The sequence below is a fragment of the Trachemys scripta genome, chromosome 1 (assembly GCF_013100865.1).
Source record: "Trachemys scripta elegans isolate TJP31775 chromosome 1, CAS_Tse_1.0, whole genome shotgun sequence".
NCBI classification, from domain to species: Eukaryota; Metazoa; Chordata; order Testudines; family Emydidae; genus Trachemys; species Trachemys scripta.
In genome coordinates, this window is record NC_048298.1 from 141,689,937 (window position 1) to 141,710,656 (window position 20,720).

At 49.4% G+C, this 20,720-nt stretch overlaps 1 pseudogene; it reads left to right on the forward strand.

The window, feature by feature from the left end:
- The first annotated feature begins 18,566 nt into the window (after positions 1 to 18,566).
- LOC117871420 lies at positions 18,567 to 18,684 on the forward strand (annotated as a pseudogene).
- Positions 18,685 to 20,720: the final 2,036 nt, after the last annotated feature.

The window sequence follows — 20,720 nt, forward strand, 5'->3', positions numbered from 1 at the left end:
TGGGTCATTACCAGATCTGCAGACGAATCAACCCAGCAACCTTTGAACTTTGGATTCCCCAGTCTCTCAAGGCGCATCCTGTGTTTCATACTTCCCACCTGAAACACTTCTCCAAGTGGTGAATTGGGTCTTGTTTGGGTTCTCTGACTTTAGCACCAGAACACAGATACAAAGAGCCTCCAATTTATTATCTTCAAAAATCTCATGATTTTGAGCTCTGGCAGTTGGCAATACTGCTACTGTAAAAATTCAGACAACTTTTCATCTGGGTGTCATGTATGGTTTCAGAAATTAAATCTTTATACTAAGATAGTTTCAGATTATTAAAAATCCCCTACACCAGTGGTTTTCAACCTGTGGTACATAGACTAGTGGAGGTCTGCAGACTATGTCTAAGATTTCCAAAGGGGTCCGCACCTCCATTCGAAATTTTTTAGGGGTCCACAAATGAAAAAAGGTTGAAAACCACTGCCTTAAACCTACTATTAGAAAATGAAACTTAAATTCACCTAGCTTTGCCAGTAGGTTTAATTTAACATCTGACTAGAACAGAGCTGTTTTCTGCCTTTTTGTATGTTATTCTGCTTCTAAAAGCTCTCATTGGTGTTCTTCATATGTGCAAAAACCCTTTGCAGATTCTTGAAAACAAAATCTAGTGTCTGCTGAAACTGGCTATTTTCTTTCTTTTTCCTTTGTCTCCAGAAGCTTCCTGTGTTCTTGTATCTTTTCTAAAATTACATAAATCCCTCTCTCCTTATCATATTATGTACAGCAAATCTGAAAAATAAAAACTAAATTTATTAACAGAGATTGATTCAAATTATCTGAGCTTCAAACTATGGGCCCAGTTTTGCACGTTGTGAAATCAAAGGCAAAAATCTTCCATTGACTCTGAATAGCTTCAGGTTTATTCACAGATTCCAAAGCCAGAAGAGATCATTGTGATCATCTAGTCGGACCTCCTGTATAACACAGGCCATAGAATTTCCCAAAAATAATTCCTACAGAAGATCTTTTTGAAAAACATCCAGTCTTGATTTTAAAATGGTCAGTTATGGAGAATCCACCACAACCTTCAAAAAATTGTTCCAATGGTTATTTACCTTTACACATAATAATTTACACCTTATCTCCAGTCTGAATTTGTCTAGCTTCAACTTCCAGCCATTTGATCATGTTATACCTTTCTCTGATAGGCTGAAGAGCCCATTGTTAAATATTTGTCCCCCATGTAGGTACTTATAGACAGTAATCAAATCACCCCTTAACCGTCTCTTTGTTACGCTAAATAGTTTGAGCTCTTTGAGTCTATCACTATAAGGCATGTTTTATAATCCTTTAATCAGTCTTGTGGCTCTTCTCTGAACCCTCTACAATTTATCAATATCATTCCTGAATCTGGATAAAGTATTCCAGCAGCAGTTACACCAGTGCCAAATACAGAGATAAAATAACCTCTCTATCCCACTTGATATTCCCCTGTTTATCCACCAAGGATCGCATTAGCCCTTTTGGCCACAGCATGGCACTGAGAGCTTATGTTCAGCTGATTATCCACCACAATCCCAAAATCTTTATCAGAGTCACTACTTCCCAGAATAGAGTCCCCTATCCTGTAAATATGGCCTGCATTCTTTGTTCCTAGATATATACATTTACATTTAGCCATATTAAAACATATATTGTTTGCTTGCACCCAGCTTATCAAGTGATCCAGATCACTCTGTATCGGTGACCTGCGCTCTACAGTATTTACCATTTCCCAATTTTTGTATTATCTGCAAACTTTATCAGTGATGATGTTATGTTTTCTCTCAGGACGCTGCCCAGAGGAACTCTGCCCGGATGCGTGAACTTACGGAGGAGCAGAAATAGGCCCCACAGTCGCAGGAAATCCCGCCGGCCAACCTCCTCTCCCTGGTTTTATAGATGGCTAGTTTGGCCAGGGCTAAGAGGAGGTTGATAAGGAGATCCCGTGACTTTGTGGGGCCATGGATGGGGAGTGCATAGATGAACCGGTGAGGGGAAAAGTGCAACCAAAAACGTAATAATATATCTAAGAGGAGCCGGAATAGGGGCTGCAACCTGGTGCACTGTAGATAAATGTGTGCCAGGGTTTCCTTCATGCCACAAAAGGGGCAGGTGTTTGGGATAGGGGTAAACCGCGCCAAGTACACGCCCATGCTCACGGCCCCATGAAGGAGCCACCAACTGATATCCCCAGCGGGCATTGGAACCAGGGTGGAGTATAGGCTGGCCCACCAGGGCTTCTCACCTTCGAGAGGTGGCAGGAGGTCCCGCCACTTTGTGTTGGGGTGGAACGCAAGGGTGAGGAAGTGAATGGTGTGGAGCACGAGCATGTATAGATGCTTCTTTGGCACGGTCTGGAACAGAACTGTCTGCAGATCATACAGCCGGCTCACAGTGAAAGGGCGGGGGGGCCGGTTGGGTCCACGGGGCAGGGGCCTGATGAAAAGGTCCACAGGGCCTGGGGTGGAGGGTGGGCAGGGCATGCCCTCTCACAGAACCCGGTAGAGGTAGGACTGAGCAGTGGGCTGCAAAGCGGCCTTCACCTCCTTAAGTACTCCCTGGGGAGTGCAAGGTCTGGAGAGCCCATGCACTGAGCGAGCGTCAGGGGATCCAGCCAGTCTCCCCGGTCGTAATCCAGGAGCTCTCCGGCCCTTGTGACTTCTGCCAAGACCAGGCTCTGGTGCACCGCGGGGGACTCTGCCACCTGCACACGAAGCTGGGGGTTGTGTAGCAGGGGATCCGCGAGGAGATCAGCCCCAACAGTGGCCGCCACGGACCTGGTCATTGAAAACAGCTTCCAGGTCCGGAGAAGGTCTTGGTAGATGACCGGCAGCCCGGACAGGTCTCGCGGAAGACCTCTCGGATGGAGATAAAGGAGCTGCCAGTCGTATCGGAGCCCTCGGAAGCGGCGCAGGAAGGCATGCACCAGTACTCTCCACGCCGGACTACCTGCACCCATACAGGAGCCTCTGCAGGGCCTGGAGGCAGAAGACATGGACCTGAGTGTGTAGGCACTTCAGGCCCTGCCCCCCTCCTCCAGGGGCAGGTGAAGGACCCCTGCAGAGACCCAGTGCATTCCTGGCCAAAAGAACTCCAGAATTGCCGTCCAGAGGTTGGCCAGGAAACCCGGGGCCAGGACCAGGGTGTTGAGCCGGTACCAGAGCATGGACAGGACTAGTTGATTGAGCACCAGTGCCCTCCCTCGGAGGGAGAGGCACCAGAGTAGTCCTGTCCATTTCCGGAGCCGCTCCGTCACCCTACCCTCTAAGCCATGCCAGTTCTCTGGTGGAGACAGATGCATGACAGAAAGGTAAACGCTGAGATAGAGCAGCGGACCCAGGCTCCACCGGATGGCCTGAAGCGCGGGTGGGAGGGAGCTCGCCTGCCACCTGTCCCCGACCACCAGGCCAGAGCTCTTGACCCAGTTGACTCGGGCAGAGGAGGCTGCCGAGTAGATGGCCTGGCAAGCCTTCACCCACGCCAAGTCGCCCGGGTCCTGGACCACGAGGAGCACATTGTCAGCATATGACGACAGGACCAGCCATAGCTCCGGCTCTCGAAGCACCAACCCCGTCAGCCTCCGATGGAGGAGACAGAGGAAGGGCTCAATCACCAGAGCGTACAGCTGACCTGAGAGGGGACACCCCTGCGGCACTCCTTGCCCGAAGCTGACCGGCTCGGTCAGGGTCCAGTTGAGCCTGACCAAACACTCCGCGGAAGCGTACAGCACCTGGAGAAAACCCACAAACTGGGGTCTAAAGCCAAACGCCCACAGAGTGCTCAGGAGATACCCATGGTCTACCCTGTTGAACACCTTCTCCTGATCCAGGGACAGGAGGGCGAATGACAGACCATCCCTACACCTTAGTTCCAGGAGGTCCCGGACCAGATACAGGTTATCAAATATTGTGTGGCCCGGGACGGTGTAGGTCTGGTCTGGGTGGACCATGTCCACCAGCACGGACCCTAGCTGCATCGAGATGGCCTTCGCTATGATTTTGTAGTCCATGCTGAGGAGCGAGACAGGACGCCAATTCCGTAAGTCGCGGAGGTCCCCCTTCTTCGGCAATAAGGTGAGCACGGCTCGCCTGCACGAAAGAGGAAGGACCCCGCTCTGCAAAGACTTGGCCCAGACGGTGACTAGGTCTGGGCTGAGGACATCCCAGAACACATGGTAGAACTCCACCATCAGCCCGTCCATGCCTGGAGATTTATTGGTGGGCATGCGACGGAGGGCTTCTGAGAACTCGGCCAGAGTGAGAGGCAGCTCTAGCCGGTCATGGTCGCCTGCACTGACCATCAGTAGTCCATTCTAGAGCACTCTGCAAGTGTTAGGATCGGTCGGATACGGGGAGAAGAGATTTGCGTAGAAGGCCCTGGCCCCCCCCGCACATCTCCGCCGGATCCGTGAGGGGGGTGCCATCCTCCGCGAGGAGGCAGGTGACATGCTTCTTGGCCCCCCCTCTTTTTCTCCAGGGTGTAGAAGAAGCATGAGCCGCGATCCATCTCCCGAAGGAGGTGGAATCGAACAAAGGCGCCCCGGGCTCGATGGTTCTCGAGGGCCCGGAGCTCCTCCCACTTCTCCCGGCATGCTCTGCAGAGGGATGGATCCTTGGGGCTGGCGTCCAGACGCCTCTCCAGCTCTAAGACCTCCCGTTCCAACTGCTCTATCGCCGCATCCCTCCGTCTGCTGGTGCCCCAGGTGTAGTCACGGCAGAAGAGCCGTGTGCGTACCTTCCCCAGGTCCCACCACCGCCGCGCCAAGGGAAAGGCGCACCTCTGCCCTTGCCAGGCCAGCCAGAACTCCCGGAAGGACACTATGAAGTTCGCATCCTCCAGAAAACTGTTATTAAAGTGCCAATAGGCCGGCCCCGGCCTCTCCGCGCAGAGAGATTGACCACAAGCCCCACCATGCGGACCCAGAGGTGCAGCAGGCGGCCTGGCACAGCCTCAGTGACCCCCAACACCTCAGGCCATAGGTCGGGGGAGAACAGGGTTGCCACTTCAGCCGTACAAACTGTGAGGTGGCTAAAGTAGATCCTCTCCCCCCACTCCAGCCGCCAGCTAACTTCAGCAGCTGGATCCGTATGGGTCTCCTGCAGGAAAACACAAAGTACCCCCGCTTCCGAAGGAAGGGGAGCACCTGGCTCCTGCAGAGACCCATCCTACAGCCCCGGGTGTTCAATGTTGCGAAGATGATCGGTGCCATGAGGAGGGCTGGGGGTGGATCCTCACCAGCAGAGACACCCATGGCCTCCATCGGGCCGCACAGCAAACTGTGACCTACCCCGTAGGTGAGTAAGGAGTCATGGAAGAGGCGGATCCACTGGTAGGCCGTGGCGACCTGCTTCCTGGTCCTCTTACCCTCCCCCATGAGGGCCCTCGCGGCCCAGAGGATCTGATGGAAATCTCCCCATCGCTGGAGTGCAAGCTGTACCTTGTTACGGGAGCCACAGACATCCTCAAGGAACTCCCGCAGCTCCTCTCTCAGTTTATGGGGGGGTGGGGTTACCGATCTACGACTTTCCCCCAGTGAGGCCCCTGTCACAGCCCTGTGGCCCACCGAGACGGGCAGGCAGGGGGCAGACCCCCGACATGGTGTCCGATGGGCTGACGCCATGCAGCCTGCCCCGCTCCCCGGTTCAAACGGGGGCAGTGGAGGGAAAATAGCAGCCCCTGGTGGGTCGGGACAGGGAAATACAAAGGCCGCTCCCTGGGGGGCATCCTTTGGGATATGGAAGGAGTCGGCCCCAGGGGCGGCAATGGCATCACAGGAGGTGGAGGGGATAAGGACGGGGTTGACATCAGGGACAGGGCAGGGGTCAGGAGTAGGGTCAGGGCAGGGGTCAGGAAAAGAATCAGGGAGGGGGGCAGAGGCGGGATCCTGAGCCCCAGTAGTTGGGCCGCTGTACAGTGGCCCCCTCTCGGTCCGGCTCAGGAATCTGGGGGTGGGAAGGGGACCCTCAATGATGCTGGGCTCAGCCACTATGGCCGGTGTGGCAGCCACAGCATCTGGAGTGGGGAGTTGCCAGGGGGCAAAGTGGAAGGCTCAGCATCGGTGCCCCCCTTCCTGCTCTTCTGGGGGGTGTCCGAATCCGAAGGATGGAACGGAGCGCGAGCCTTCCGCTTGCCCCGCTTCCCCTGCACTAAGGACCAGCCCTCCATGGCATCATCTGGGGCCTGGCTAATAGGGGTCAGGTCGGGGAGCAAGGGCAATGGCTCAGGGAGGCAATGGTGGGGCAGCATGAAGGAGGGAGGATTCTCCCTGAGGCGGTCCCTCTCCCACACCTGGCGGTATCTCTGCCACACCCTCCTCCACAGGACCCACCAGATTGCAGACAGCGGAGGTGGGGCTCTCCTGCTCGTCTGGGCCCAAGTACCCCTTGGGCCCGAGCAAGAGCAGTGGTGGACCAGGAAGGAGGAGGGCAGCTCTGGGCGCCGGGCAGCCTGGGGCGTCGGCAATGACAGGGCCGGCGCCTTGCCGGGGCTCGGGGTCCTGGATGCTCCTCCATGCCAGGCCAAGGGGCAGTCCCTCCGGACGTGCCCCATCACCCGGCAGAGGTAGCACTGGGCCTCCCCTGTGGAGTAATGCACCCAGTAGTGGGCTCCCTGGTAGGGGACCAGGAAGGACCCCTCAAGCGCCTCTCCGTCATGCGCCGCCGGCAGCAGTTGAAGCTGCACTTGCCAGCGGAACGAGAGGACATGACGGAGGGCGGGGTCTTTGCAGCCCAATGGAAGAGGGCTGATGACAGAGATAGGTCGCCCTAGGGTAGAAAGGACAGGCAGCAGGGCGGCATTGGGCAGGAAGGGAGGGGCGGAGGTCAGGATTAACCGGACCCCCAGGTCTTCCAACGGCTCCAGGGGGACGAACACGCCCCCCACCACCAAGCCCGTCTCCACGGCCTCCTGGGCAGCGGCCTCTGATGCTAGGAAGAAGACTACCCGTCTGTACATTTTGGAGGCCGCCACGATGGCCGTGGGCCCCACCACCCTCACCAGCGCCCGCACGTAGGTCTCCATGTGGGGCGAGGCGGGCACCAGGAGGCAACGGACACTGTGCTTCCTGGTCAAGGTGGGGAAGGGGCCCCGGCTGCTATAGATGGTAGTGGATGCGGTGGTCGGAGGAGTAGCGGCAGGTGGGGGGGCCGCCGCCACCTGGGCGTATGCCCTGGGGGCCGGGGGAGGGGCACCCACAGAGCTGCTGGAGGGAGCAGTGGGGAGGGATGCCACGGCCAGTAGCAGGGCTGCGGCAGTGAGGGTAGCCCCTGCCATGGAGGGCCCGGTTTTTTTAGCGGGGCCCTTACCCTTCTTTCTTCCCTGACCTTTCCCGCCGGCTGGGGGGCTCCCCCTGAATTGGAAAGGGCGAGGGACGTGACAGCAGCGGAGGTCTTCCTAGTACTCACCGCTACCGGTGCCCCAGTGGGGTGGAGGTAGCAGGTGGGTCGGCAGCGGCGGTTGAGGTAGAAGCTTGGGGAATTGGCGTGGGGGCAGGTGGAGGAGAGGCAATGGGATCATCGTGAGGGGTCTCTCCTGCCGTGTCCCCTGCCATAACGAGAGCAGGGAGGGGGACAAACAGCGAGGGGAGGAAGAGGAGGCAACCACTCCTCCCCGCTAGGCTGCAAGCAGGAGACGAGGGTGCCAGAAGGGGAGGGCTAAATGGGCGTGGGGAGCTATCAAGGACTTGGGGTGGGGGAGGGTGTCAGTCACCGACTCAGGGTGGAATTCCAGCTCCTCTAGCTGCACTAGGGGATTGGGGGTGATAACAGCATAAGGGAGTGCAGTGAACAAGGGTAAACTCAAACAGGAGAGGGACACAAGCGGATGGGAGGGGGCATGGGCACATGAGGGGAGGAGCTAATCAGGGCTGGGGGGACCACGGGGTAGGGGGGAAAAGAATCAAGCTGGGAATGGGGCAGAGGGACCAAGGGGCTAGCTTCAGGGCTGGGGCAGGACAATCAGGGCTGCAGAGGGAAACGGGCAGGGTAGACAAACGTTGAAAAGGAGAGGGGATCAGTCCAAGGGTGGGGGATGTGCACCCACGAGCACTTTTACGGAAAGTCAATGTTTGGCTGGCTGCTGCTGCAGGCCCAAATGATGGAAGTGGGCGTGGCAAGACAGGCGAGTAGCTCAGTCCCAGAGGCAGGAGGTCGAGGCAGATGGAAAACAGCCAGTGAGGATGGTGGAGGGGGCAACAATGGTGGTGGGGTAAAGGGGGACACGGATAGACCGGGGGCAGGCTTCACACCACACCTCCAGTGTCCCCACAAACACAGTCCAGACCCCCACCACAAGAGCACAGTTCAAAAAAATACTCAGTCCAGAAATGCCCCCTCCACAGTGGTCTTCAAAGCCTTCATGCGTTCCCCCAGCAGCGGGTGGTCCTCGTCTATTCCTCCTCCTCCTTGGGGCTCCAACAGCTTCCTAGCAGCAACCTCAGCAGCTCCAGGTGGTGGTGGTCTGGTGTCCAGGCAGGAGGGAGCTCGCTCAGATGATGATTGTGGTGGTGTCCTCAGCAACAAGGGCTGGAGCTGGGGTCCTTCTCTCCCCTCTTCCTCTGTGGAGCAGGCCAGCAGCCCTCCCCCGGGGCTGTAGCTGGAGCAGCAGCAACTGAGGGGGTTCAGCAGCCAGCCAGCAACTGGGTAGCAGAGAAGGGGGCAGGTGGTGGGGGTGTCTGTCCCAGCCAAGGGAGCAGCTGGAGCAGCAATAGCAGCAGCAGTAGTAGTGAAGGCCAGTGCTCAGCAGCAGGAACACCAGCAGCCCCCTGCCTTCCTTCCCCCTCCAGGCCAGAGGGCAGCAGGAGAGTGATCAAAGGGAGAGAGCTATTAGTCCCAGATTAAGGAGATCCCTTTTCCCCTGCGTAAGGTAACAGGGGCAGTTCCAGAACAATCAGGAACTTGCTGGAACCAATTAAGCAGGCAGGCTAATTAGGATACCTAGACCCAATTAAGAAGCTGCAAGAATCAATTAAGACAGGCAGGCTAATCAGGGCACCTGGTTTAAAAAGGACCTCACTTCAGTCAGTGAGGGGTGCTCAAGGAATGGGAAGTGAGAGGGTGTGCTGCTGTAGGACTGAGGAGTACAAATGCTATCTGGCATCAGGAGGAAGGTCCTGTGCTGAGAATAAGGAAGGTGTTAGGAGGAGGCCATGGGGAAGTAGCCCAGGGAGTTGTAGCTGTCACCCAGCTGTTACAAGAAACACTGTAGACAGCTGTGATCCACAGGATCCTGGGCTGGAACCTCAAGTAGAGGGCAGGCCTGGATTCCCCCCATCCTCCTCCCCCATATTGGATATAAGAGGAGTTGACCTGGACTATGGGTCCCACCAGAGGGGAAGGTCCCTGGCCTGTCCCCCAACCCACTAGGTAGATCAGCAGAGACTGTGGAGATTGTTCCCCTTCCTTTTCCCTATGCTGGCCAGTCATGAGGTTAGCTGAGTGAACGGCAGGTTTGAGCCACTAGCAAAAGCGGCCAAACTGAGGGCTGCTGTGAATCTCTGAGGCAAGCAAATCCGCCAATAAGCACAAGACCCACCAGGGCAGAGGAGGAACTTTGTCACACAACCAAAAGAGCTAAAAAGTCATGAGTCAGACTCAAACAAATAACATGATTGGCTTAAAAATCATGAGATTTTACAAAATAATAAATGTGGTGTTCTTTTTATAAGCTTTCTGGTTTTTGAGTCTCTAGCGTTCACATATTGAAACTTTTCTCCACAACCATGAGGGTTAGAAATGTACTTTTTTTGTGAATGAAAGCTGAGATTCGTGATTCCAGGAGCTGGGTCTTTAAACAAAAAACCACCAGCTATCACAAAACATGATAAAATTGCGTGTGTGAGTTGGCACCACTAAGCAAGATGGATAGGAATAATTTTAATTCAGCCTGGTTCTAGAAAATCACCATAGCTCTGAAGAAGACTACTGGGTAACAAGAATTTTATCATCAAGCCATACTCACAATAATTGACAATAAAAGCCCTGGTAGCAATATATTGTTGTCTAAATTCCACAAGTTGACAATACTGGTAAAGAGGACACCACTGCCCAGGGAGGGGGCCTGGCCAGAGACACTGGGAATGTGTTGAAACTACAGCCACTCACCAACATTCTTTGTCATGACCCCCAGAGAACTCTAGGCAAAAAATAACGCTGTTGCCTCCTCCCATAGGGGAATGCCAAGGGATGGAGCAGCAATGCTACCTCCCATTGCTAGAGTGAATCTTCCTAGAGGGCAAGGGATTAACTGTAGAAGACAGGTGTAGTTTTAACATCCCTGCACTGCCTTTTCCCTCACCAGTTATCCCTGTACGCATCTAAAATCTATTTAAGAATTTATATTGTGCTCATCACAGTAGTATCAGAGTGCTCTATAAAACTATCGCTGCCATAACATAAAGGCATGGTCTGGTTTCTTTCCTCTTTCCCTTAAGCAGCTGAGGGTTTTTTTATTTTAATTTTTCCTTCTCCTCCTCTTCCAGTTCCTATCTTCTTTTCCTTCCTTGTTGTTTTTATTGTGGCTATAGAAAAGCTAAATTGAAGAAAGACATTTTATTTGATGCTCTGAGATTGGTAAGGTCCCATGTTCATAGGAAATTAATTGAATAACACTTGGCCAGCTGCTGGGAAAGTTCTGTCTTCTGCTCTCATGAGCGTCACTTCAAGTCTAGGAGTTTCACAGTGCTTCCTATCCTTCTGCCAGTCTGAGTTGGCAGCAACAAGGGATGAGTTCAATATTTAGGGGTCCCTTTTCAACAATACAACAAAGAACCAGCTCAAGCCCCCACACAGTAACCTGGGACAATTACACACCATCCCTTGCGTGCCTCTAAGAGGCAATACTTCCCCCTTGCAAGCACAAGTCTGAATGTATAAAAGAAACTTAATTAAAAGGTGGGAAGTAACCCAGCATTAACTAGGGAAAATGCTGCAAGCAGGATTCATAAACACATGAGCAAAACACCCAACCCAGAGTTCATTGGGCAGTGTCCTTTTGCCTCAGGTTCTTAAGTCCAGCAACCAAAAGTTCTTTAATGCACCGCTCCCTTCTCCCTCCACTGCACCCCAATCACAGTTGTTGTCCTTGGTCAGGGAAGACCAAGAGTTCAGAGGCACCTTGCTTGCTCTGCTGTCTGGGCACGCACTCTGGCATCAGCCATCCTGCCAGCCACTCACCCTACTGGCTGCTTGCCACGCTGCTCTGCACCCTCTGGGATGTCTTGAGGTCCCATCACTTCACACAGCTCTCAGTGATTTCAGCTCTCAGAGTGGGAGCCTGCTAGCACAGATTGGGCAGTCTCTTGCATCAGAGACACTGTCCCAAAGCAGGACTAATGTTTAGGCCTGGTTATCAGTGTTTTCAGTTCTATTGGTCTGCAACAAGACTCTCAATTGAGTATTAATCAGTTCTGTTATTGGACAGTGAAGAGAGAACAGGTCAAATGGTGTCTAGAACCTTAGGCAGGGCCTACACCACCAGGTACGAGTACCTGTTCCCACCCTCTCTCAACTCCACTGGACTTTGACACCCATGTCCCCTGCCTAGCAAGTGCAGTTTAGTTGAGGATGAGTCCCTCAATCAGTGTATGACAGTTCTCCTGCTCTTGAGTCACACAACAAGGATAACAACCCTTTAATAACCCTTCCCCCAATAGCAAAGTGACTTGTGATCCAACACCAGCCAAAAATGATCATTTGGGCAAAGCAGCCCTATCATGCTGAGCACCAAGGCAGGATAGGTGAGCCCATATAAACAAGGTCAGCTCCTGAACTCCTCTTCTCCAGCTCATCACTAGATGTCAGGGGAGAGCTCATTCAGATCCTGCTTACACAGTACTATTCCAGATCAGCTGTATCTCCTCTGAAAGAATATATTTTCTCCCTTTGCTTATACCATTTAATTTCTCTCTGCCTCTGCCATGTCATTTAACTCTGTAAAGCATTTGGAGATATGCTTTGTATGAAAGATGTATTAAAGTCATCCCCCTCCCCACCCCACCCGCCGCCTTGCATTATTTTTCCATACTAGACAAGCTAACTCTAAAGGGTGGCTAGCAAATACTATTGCTGCTGCTACTATTACAACCTAGCAGCACTTTTCATTTTTAGCTCTCAAAGTGTTCTACCAAGAAAGTCAGTATCATTATTCCCAATTTTTTACTTTCTGGAAATCTAAGTCTATTATGTAGCATAATTACCTCTATAAACCAAACTTGTAATCTCATCAAAAAACAATAGCAACTGTATTTGACAAGACCTGATTTCCATAAACCGTGTTGATTGGTATTAATTATGCAACCATCCTTTATTTATTTACTAATTGCATCCTGTATCAGCCATTTCATGATTTTGTCCGGGATTGATGTCAGACTAACTAGATTATGGTTATGTTGGTCCATTTACCTTTTTAAATATTATCACAACCAACATTAGCTGTTTTCCAGTCCACTGGAACTTTCTCTTTTAGCCCAATTCTCTTTTAGCCCAATTCTTTTAAAACTCCTTGGTGCAAGTTATCCAGTCTTGCAGATTTAAAAATGTTTGATTACTGGGTTCTGTACCTGGCTCAGTCACTGATCCTGTTTCTGGTTTAATCACTTAACCTGCTCTATAATTCAGTTTCTCCATCTAGAAAATATGAGTGCCAATACTTACTGTAATTAGGGTAATAAAGTGGAAAATTCTAATTATTTTAAATAGTTTATCCTTAAGGAGCATCTATCTGCCTATTGGTTGGGTTTAATGCTGCTTTATTTCAAAAGTTTGTTTCTTTAGTTGTTCAAACCTTTTTTCTTTCATTTTCTTGTGGAAGATAAATTTTAAAAACAAATTCAGTATCTTGGCTATTATGAATCATCATTAATTTCATCTGCTTCTTCATTTCGTAATGGACTTAAACTCTCTCCAGCACTTCTACTTCCCCCTGGTACATTTATAAAATCCCTTCTTATTCCCCTGAGGCCCTTTAGCAGCATTAACAAATTCTGTGTTCTTTGCTGCCCATGTCTTTTCCCTTCAAATCTTAACTTACTCTTATTTGGTTGCCCTCATCCCAACTTTTCATTTACAGTACAGCTATTTTTGTAAACTTCAGATCTCCAAGCAGTCCCCCATGACATACATTGGCTGCTTCTTGTTTTCTGGAAACTACTTTCTGAGAGGAATTTTATTTTTTTGTGCTAAAATTAGTGTAGGCTTGATCACATTCTCTGGGAAGAGGAAAGCTTTGAGAGGATCCCTTCATGAAGATTCCTTGGATTGGTTGGGGAAGGGTCGCTGCCCCACAGAAAGGATAGCAATTCCATTCCCCAGAGCTTCTGACCCACAGGGATCTGCTGAAGGCCAGGCCATCTGTAGAGAGTTTCCAGGCTCTCTGCTCTTCTCCTGCTCTCAGATGTTCAGCACGGAGAGGGGAGTGTGGCAACATGAATACAGCTTCAGACAGCACTAACTTTTTCTTGGCATTTCCTGGGGGATTTGGAAGGCAATGATGTGCATCACTGTCGCCCCTTACCCTCCTCTAGCTGGGTGCCCAGCCTTCTTCCATACTGGTGAGTTTTCGTACTTTCATTCATTGCACCTCACTCACTAGAAACCAAATCCTGATGTCCAAACTCAGTTTTACACTGCTATTACTCAGGCAAATTCCCACTGGAGTCAATTGGAGTTGGTCTGTGTAAGCAGTGAGTAGAGACTGAGTAAGGATCTAAGGATTTGGCCCTACAAGTCTTAATTTCCCAACATTTTCTTTTCTTACCCACGTACTGATGAATATGGTGATTCCCCCTCTTCTTCATGCATATATCTCATAGGAACTCCTTCTTAATTTCCTTATTGTTCTCACATTCTCCATCAGTCCCCTCTCTTGGTAAGTAGCAAGTTAGGATGGTCTCTTCTCTGATTGGAGTCACTCATTTTTGGATCATACAGTTGAGCTCTACATAATTTAGACATGTATTTGATGCCTATTTGGCTGAATGAATGTGTTACCCACCAGATACCGGCATAGGCAAAGCCTGCTCCACTCCCCAAAGCTGATATCTAGTGGTTTCAATTCTGTATGGGTTGGTTAAGAATATTTTCTTCTTCTCTTCCTGTCTTGATAGTCTGAAGCACATTTTTCTTTAACTGTTTTCATTTCTCATATCCTCACATAAAAATGTAATCAATACATTTTCCATTGCTGGACTGTAGTTGGCTGACATTAGCCTCCCTCCCGTCCCCTGTCCTATATAGCTCGTACGCCTCTGTATTGACATTGTCTCCCTTACTTATGTTATGGTATTAGAAAGAGAAGTCAGATTATTTGTGTTAAGCAACAGCTTGCACTTTCCATCAAGTTTATATATATGTCATAGAAGCAACATCATCCATCATGAGTTCTTTACACCTGTATATGTCACCAACTCAAGATCATCCATGGGGTTTTGTTAACATATGTACATAGCATCAAAGTGAGATCACCTCTCACATGTTGTTTCCACATATGTGAAGCTCCTGCATGGAAAAGGGAATGTAGCCATTAATTGGAATAGTTATTTTGCAAATTTGAATAGGGGGTTTAATTGTAGCCTTGCAATTGGCCTCAAATCTTCTCACCAAATCATCATTGACAAATATTTTGCTGAACTCCCCAAAGCCATAGCTCAGCTACACAAATAAATACTGTAGCAGATCCTGACAGGAAGACGTTCAGCCCAATCTTTTCCAGATGGCAGTGATGGATGGCTGTGTGCATATATTTATTTAGTTTCCCAGACACTGGTGTCCTGCTTTCTGTGGTCAACACGTGTTTAGCTTTGGCTTGGAGACTGACATAACAGTCTTTACAATACTAGGTGGGTATTCTGGCAGGTTTGCTTCATGGCTTGGGTACCATGATTGCAGAAGAGGAGCAAATGTTTAATCTACAACCATTTAACTATTTTGCTGCCACCATCTTTTCTGGAAGCTTTAGCTTTCTCTCAAATTTGTGATGAGATCTTGGAGCAGGGATTGAGGCCTCTACATGTAATAAGTGTTGGCTGATCACTTGTAACATGCTAGCTCCTGGGATATCCTAGAGATGAGTACAAAAGGGGACCTAAAGTGAACAGAATGGGAAAACCATCCTGTGTAGTAAAATCCTAAAATACAGGGACTGGAATTGTGGTTGCTTTGTGGTTACATAGTGCCATAATGTGCTTTATGTGAAGGAAAAGATGATGTCCCTGGCCCAAAGACCTTGAGGACAGATTTTCAAAGATATTTAGGTGCTAAAGATGCAGATAGACATCTAGTGGGATGTTCGTAAGCTCCTAGGAGTTGCGAGTTAGGCATCTAGGTGCTTTTGAAAATCCCTCTAGGCACCTAAATACATCATTAAGAGCCCATATCTAGGGATATGCAGTATCTCACCTCCAGACCACTGCTTTAATCTGGCCCCAGCTCAGTAATGAATAAATCTGGTGGATGTTTGGTGGCGTGTATCAACTGACTTGGTGGCTTCTCTCCAGGTGTAACAGGGTATAAATGAGGCAGGTTCTGCTTGCTGCGGGGTTCTTAGACTTGTTAGTTTAGCATAGATTGTAAGCAATTTGAGGGAGGGATAGTGTCCTTTCATGCGTTTGTACAGTGCCAGTACAATGGGGCCTTAGTCTTGATTAGAGCCTTTGGCACTACTGCAACAATAATAATAACTACTATCATAATAACGGACAGGTTGCTTGTCATAGACACCACTCCCCCTGCGCGCACACTCATACACACACACACACACAAATCCAAGGATAAATAGATACCAGAAGTACGAGCTATGTCCAGAAAATATAGGGTGACCAGATGTCCCAATTTTGGGTTTTTTTTTCTTATATAGGCTCCTATTACCCCCTACCCCCTGTCCCGATTTTTCACATTTGCTGTCTGGTCACCCTAAGAAAACAGGTAAAACACAGAGTCACAAATGACTTCAGACAGTCCTTGTGAGGATGTTATCTGCGTCCTACTAGGTACAACCAATATTACACTGTGCTTACTACAAAGCCTACTGCTAAACATGAGCCACCCAGATCACAATTGCATTAAGTGACACCCTTGTTGTCAGTTACAGTACTGCAGCCAAGAATTAAAAGGGTCATGAAACTGAGGCATCAATGAAGTGGAGAGACACAGGGAGTCTATTTCAAATGGTAGCCGGAGATGAGAAGAAGGCTTGAATGCAAACAATTGTGGGATGCAGTGTGGAAGGACAGATAGAGGATTGTGCTAGCAGAGAGTGAGTAGAAAAAGACATGGTCCATAAAATAGGCTGGGGTAAATCCATGGAGGGGATTAAAAATTAGGAAAATAAGTTTAATCTGGATCCAGAAGAGACCAGGATGCAAATGGAATTGTCTGAGGGTAGGGTATGCAGTCATGCTTCTTTGTACGTGTGAATAGATGGGCAGCTGTATTCTGCATGTGCTTGGGTTTGGACAGCTGGTACTTGGGAAGGCCATAGAAAAGGGAGTTGCACTAGCTCAGAGGAGAGAAAATGAAGGGAAGGGTAAAGATTTCTTCAGTTGAGGTGGTAGCTGAGGTTGTGGTGTGGATAGGTGCCGAATCTGTGGTCTGGGCACGGAGGAGTAGTGGGACAACACATGACCTCCCCTTTAGATCGTGCCCTCCCCCCCCTTATGGGGAGACACCAGTTGTCTAGGTGCCCTTGGGGGAAGAGGCAGAATGGGTGGAAAGAGGTGGGGCGGGGGCAGGGCCTGGGACGGAGCGGGAGTGGCACTCCCCTCAGGAAATCAGAAAGTCAGCGTCTGTGGTGATGTGTTCAGGCACAGAGCTTGAAAGATTCACCAACACCTCTTAGCCTACTTACCAGGCTGAAATATACTACTACACAAAATAACTATGTTAAAAGAACATTATTAAGACTGCAAAATCAAGCATGCAAAAGTTAGGAAATGCCAGAATTAATGCTGCCTGTGCAACCTTAATTCACCCCCCTTGTTCATATGCATTATGCTACAGTCTTTAATTACATGATCACATATTATTTTTTCTCAGGACCCCTACCAGCAAATTGAAATAATACAGCAATTCCATCATGGGTCATCATATTGACACCTTCATGGTTCATCAGCAGAGTTGGAAATTTGAGGTCCAACACAAAGACCCCTTCCAATTGAACTAACAGAGTAACTGAGAGCAATATAGGTTGTTATCCTCTGTATCAACCAGCGCTAGAGCGGGGGTGGGACACTCTGCCAGTGTGTTTCACAGATATATGCTGACAGCAGAGGAATGGTGAGACTCAGGGATCTTGAGTTCCATTCCTGGCTTTGGGGGAGAATAAAGAGTTCTGCATTATTACATTAGTTGTCCCCCGTAATCAGTTAGTTTTCGGGTCCTGTAGATCTTCCCCTTAGGCTGGGGGGGGGATCCTTTAGCAGTGGGTGGGCTTTGCTGTCTGGTCACTGGTCACTAGACTAGGCTTTGCCTGCCCACTTCCCGAAACCCAATAAGTACTCAACATTCCCTCGTTTATACATCCAAGGATCACATTAACTCTCCCAGCCACAGCACTGCACTGGAAGCTCATGTTCAGTTGGTTATCCACCATGACCCTTAAGATCCTTTCAGAGTCACTGCTTTCCAGTATACAATCCCCCATCCTGTAAGTATGACCCGCATTCTTTGTTCCATTATTATATACAATTACAATTATATTGAGCTGCCTAAAGAGAGTGTAAGACTAGACTGGCACCGATCTAGTGCAGAATCCTGCACTTTGACAGTGCATCTCCAGAGCAAGGTCCTAGAAAAGTAGGGTTTAGTGGCTCCAACCAGCTCCTTTTCAGATCACCTATTTGAATTAAATCTCCTGCTATCTAGAGATCATGGTTGCTGTATGAAATTTAAAATAGAGTCCTGCAGGATGCACTATGTAGCTCGAGAAAGTGGGAAATTTGACATAAAATTAAAACAAACAAATATAACGAAGGAGAGGTAACGTGTGAGGGGTCCCAACCTAGACTATTCCCCCTCTTAAATGTGGACTCCATCGCAGCCATATGCATGCTCAGCTAGCTGTGCAGTGTGAACACCAGATCATGTTCAGATCAGATAACCTCTTTAAGGTACATGGACTGAGAGCAGAATTACAGTTTCTGTGAACCCATTTTAAATTTCTTGATTGTAGGACAACTGTATACTCAACTTTTTACTCAACATTTAACATTCCATAAGCATTTCCCTTCCTCCTGACATTCCAGATGGGGATCATTTGGGGAGTTTGTGATTTCACTCTGCTAAGATCACTGAAGGGTGAGATCTATCAGTAAGGGTGGAGAAAAAGCACAAGGGGATTGAAATTAGAATACCACATTCAGCCCTGTTATATGAGGATACAGTTCCTTTGAAGGGTATGTAGTCCTACTTGCTAATGTTAGGATCAAAAATGGGTTTTATTGTCTATTCTCAGCATATTTTAGCATGTCTATAGACACTGACTGCAAATAAACTGGGATTTTATGATTAAAGCCCCACTACTTTTGCCAATGTACTGGTGAAGAACTCGCTTCTCAGCTCTCTATGAGCTAAGATCAAGCGTAGTATCTGTTCTTATCAGTTTAATATCTGATATGTCCTTTATTTGAGGACTGTATATTAAATTAATTTTATCTCAGTTAACTGGGGATGTTTTGAGGGAGAAAGAGAGAGAAAAGCCAAACGCATGGAGATTAAAATCAGCAGTTCCAAGAATGGAGAATCAAGATCTCTTCATTTCAAAATTTATTGGGCTCAAGAGGACCCAGGTTTGTATAAGCTTTGTGTAAAGGGACATAAACTAGATAAACTCTAGGATGCTGGTGCTGTCAACACTGGTTGCTGAAGTCTGTTTCTGGCTGAATTCCATACTGATTTACAATTTCAGCATCCTATCAAGACAGCAGTCTGTGTTATTCCTGTTATCCTGCATTATGATTTCCACTGAACTCACTGAGGAGGGGACCTCTACACCAGCCCTGTACATTGTGGCACTGGTGCAAAATGGAAGGCCAGGGAAAAAGCCATAAGATCTGTGATTCTGTGGATCCAATGGGGCTAAAACTGCACACAATAGGTGTAGAAGGGCTTCAGGGAGCCTGTGCGGACCCATTTTCTGGCCACAATTTGGGGGGTGGATTTACCCTTGTTAAACCCAGTTACTGGAATTTCACCCACAATGCACAGCTATAGCTTTAATGAAGAAATCTATAGCGCATGCTCGTTTGGCAACTTTCAAACATTTGTGACTGTGGAAAATCAAAAACAATTTTTCCAAGCTATCTAAGCCATTTTCCCTCTGAAGCTTAGTCTTTAAAAAAATGTGGTTTGAATTTTTCTAAATCAGGAAAAATGGATTTTTTCACCATTGCTGTGCTAAAAAATGTCTGAAAGGATTTTGCTCAAACTTTATGAACACAAACAGACAGATGGACAGACACCGAGCATAGTGAGATCCTAGCCACTGTGGGAATACAAATAGTAATAACAACAGATGGATGGTGTAGCGAGGGGGCATGGCCTCCCTCTGAGATTGAGAGGGAGGAACCCCTGCCCAGCCCCTGATGGGCGAAGCCAGGACACCTATGCCTGCCCTGCCGGAAGCAGAGGGGCAACACAGGAAGCATAAAAGTCTGGCCTTGCAGCTCAGTTGGGCTGGAGGCGCAGAAGGAGAGAGACTCCTCCTGCCTGCTGCTGGGGCTTGAGCCTGAAGAGGATCCCTGCTGCACTGAGGACTTACCAGAGCTGCCAGATCAGGGCACCGAGGAGCTGCTGAGACTGCCGCTAGCCATGCACCTCAGGGAAACAGAGGATGATCCTGAGCCACAGGTACACTGCGAGGAGAGTGTAGGAAGTAGCCCAAGGACACCTGACAGTAGTTTGGTTTCGTTAATGCCTGAACCCAGGTCAGTGTGTTTAAGGCAGATCCTAGCTAACCCAGTGGTGGAACACTCTGCTACTTTTGGGGCCCTGGGCTCAGACCTGGTAGAGTAGGGTGGGCCTGGGACCCCTACCCCCTGCTTCCATCCCCACCCTTGGGGTGGCAGCCTTCCTACCTTAGGCCAAGAGGCTTGCATTTCTCTGCCGTCTGCCAGAGCTAGGACATCAGACTGTGTGTGCTCCACCCTGCCCAAGGGCCTGAGCTTCTAGACTGTTGAGTGCTCTGCCATGTTTGACAGCCTGAGCCCGTAGACTCTTTATTGCTCAGCCTTGCCTGTGGCCAGGGCCCTGGGCTACGTGCTGCTTGGTCCCACCTAAAGGGTCAGGGTCGTAGAGACTACTAATCTCCCAATAACCCTTGCCTTATTAGGGACCCGAGAGTGACCTCCCTCTGAGATGGACAGGGAGGGATGGCCACACACTCCTACAGACAGACAGAAAGACAGACACAAATCACTTTCAAGAAAGCTTAGACATGGAAAAAATCAGTCCAAAGGGTGGATATTTCAAAAGATTATGAACAGCTGAAAACAGGCTGAATAAGAACATAAGAATGGCCATACTGTGTCCAGTATCCTTTCTTCTGACAGTGGCCAATGCCAGATGCTTCAGAAGGAAAGAACAGAACAGGGCAATTATCAAATGATCCATCTTCTGTTGTTCAGTCCCAGACACCCAGAACATACGGTAGCATTCCTGACCATCTTGGCCAATAGCCCTCAAGGAACCTATCCTCCATGA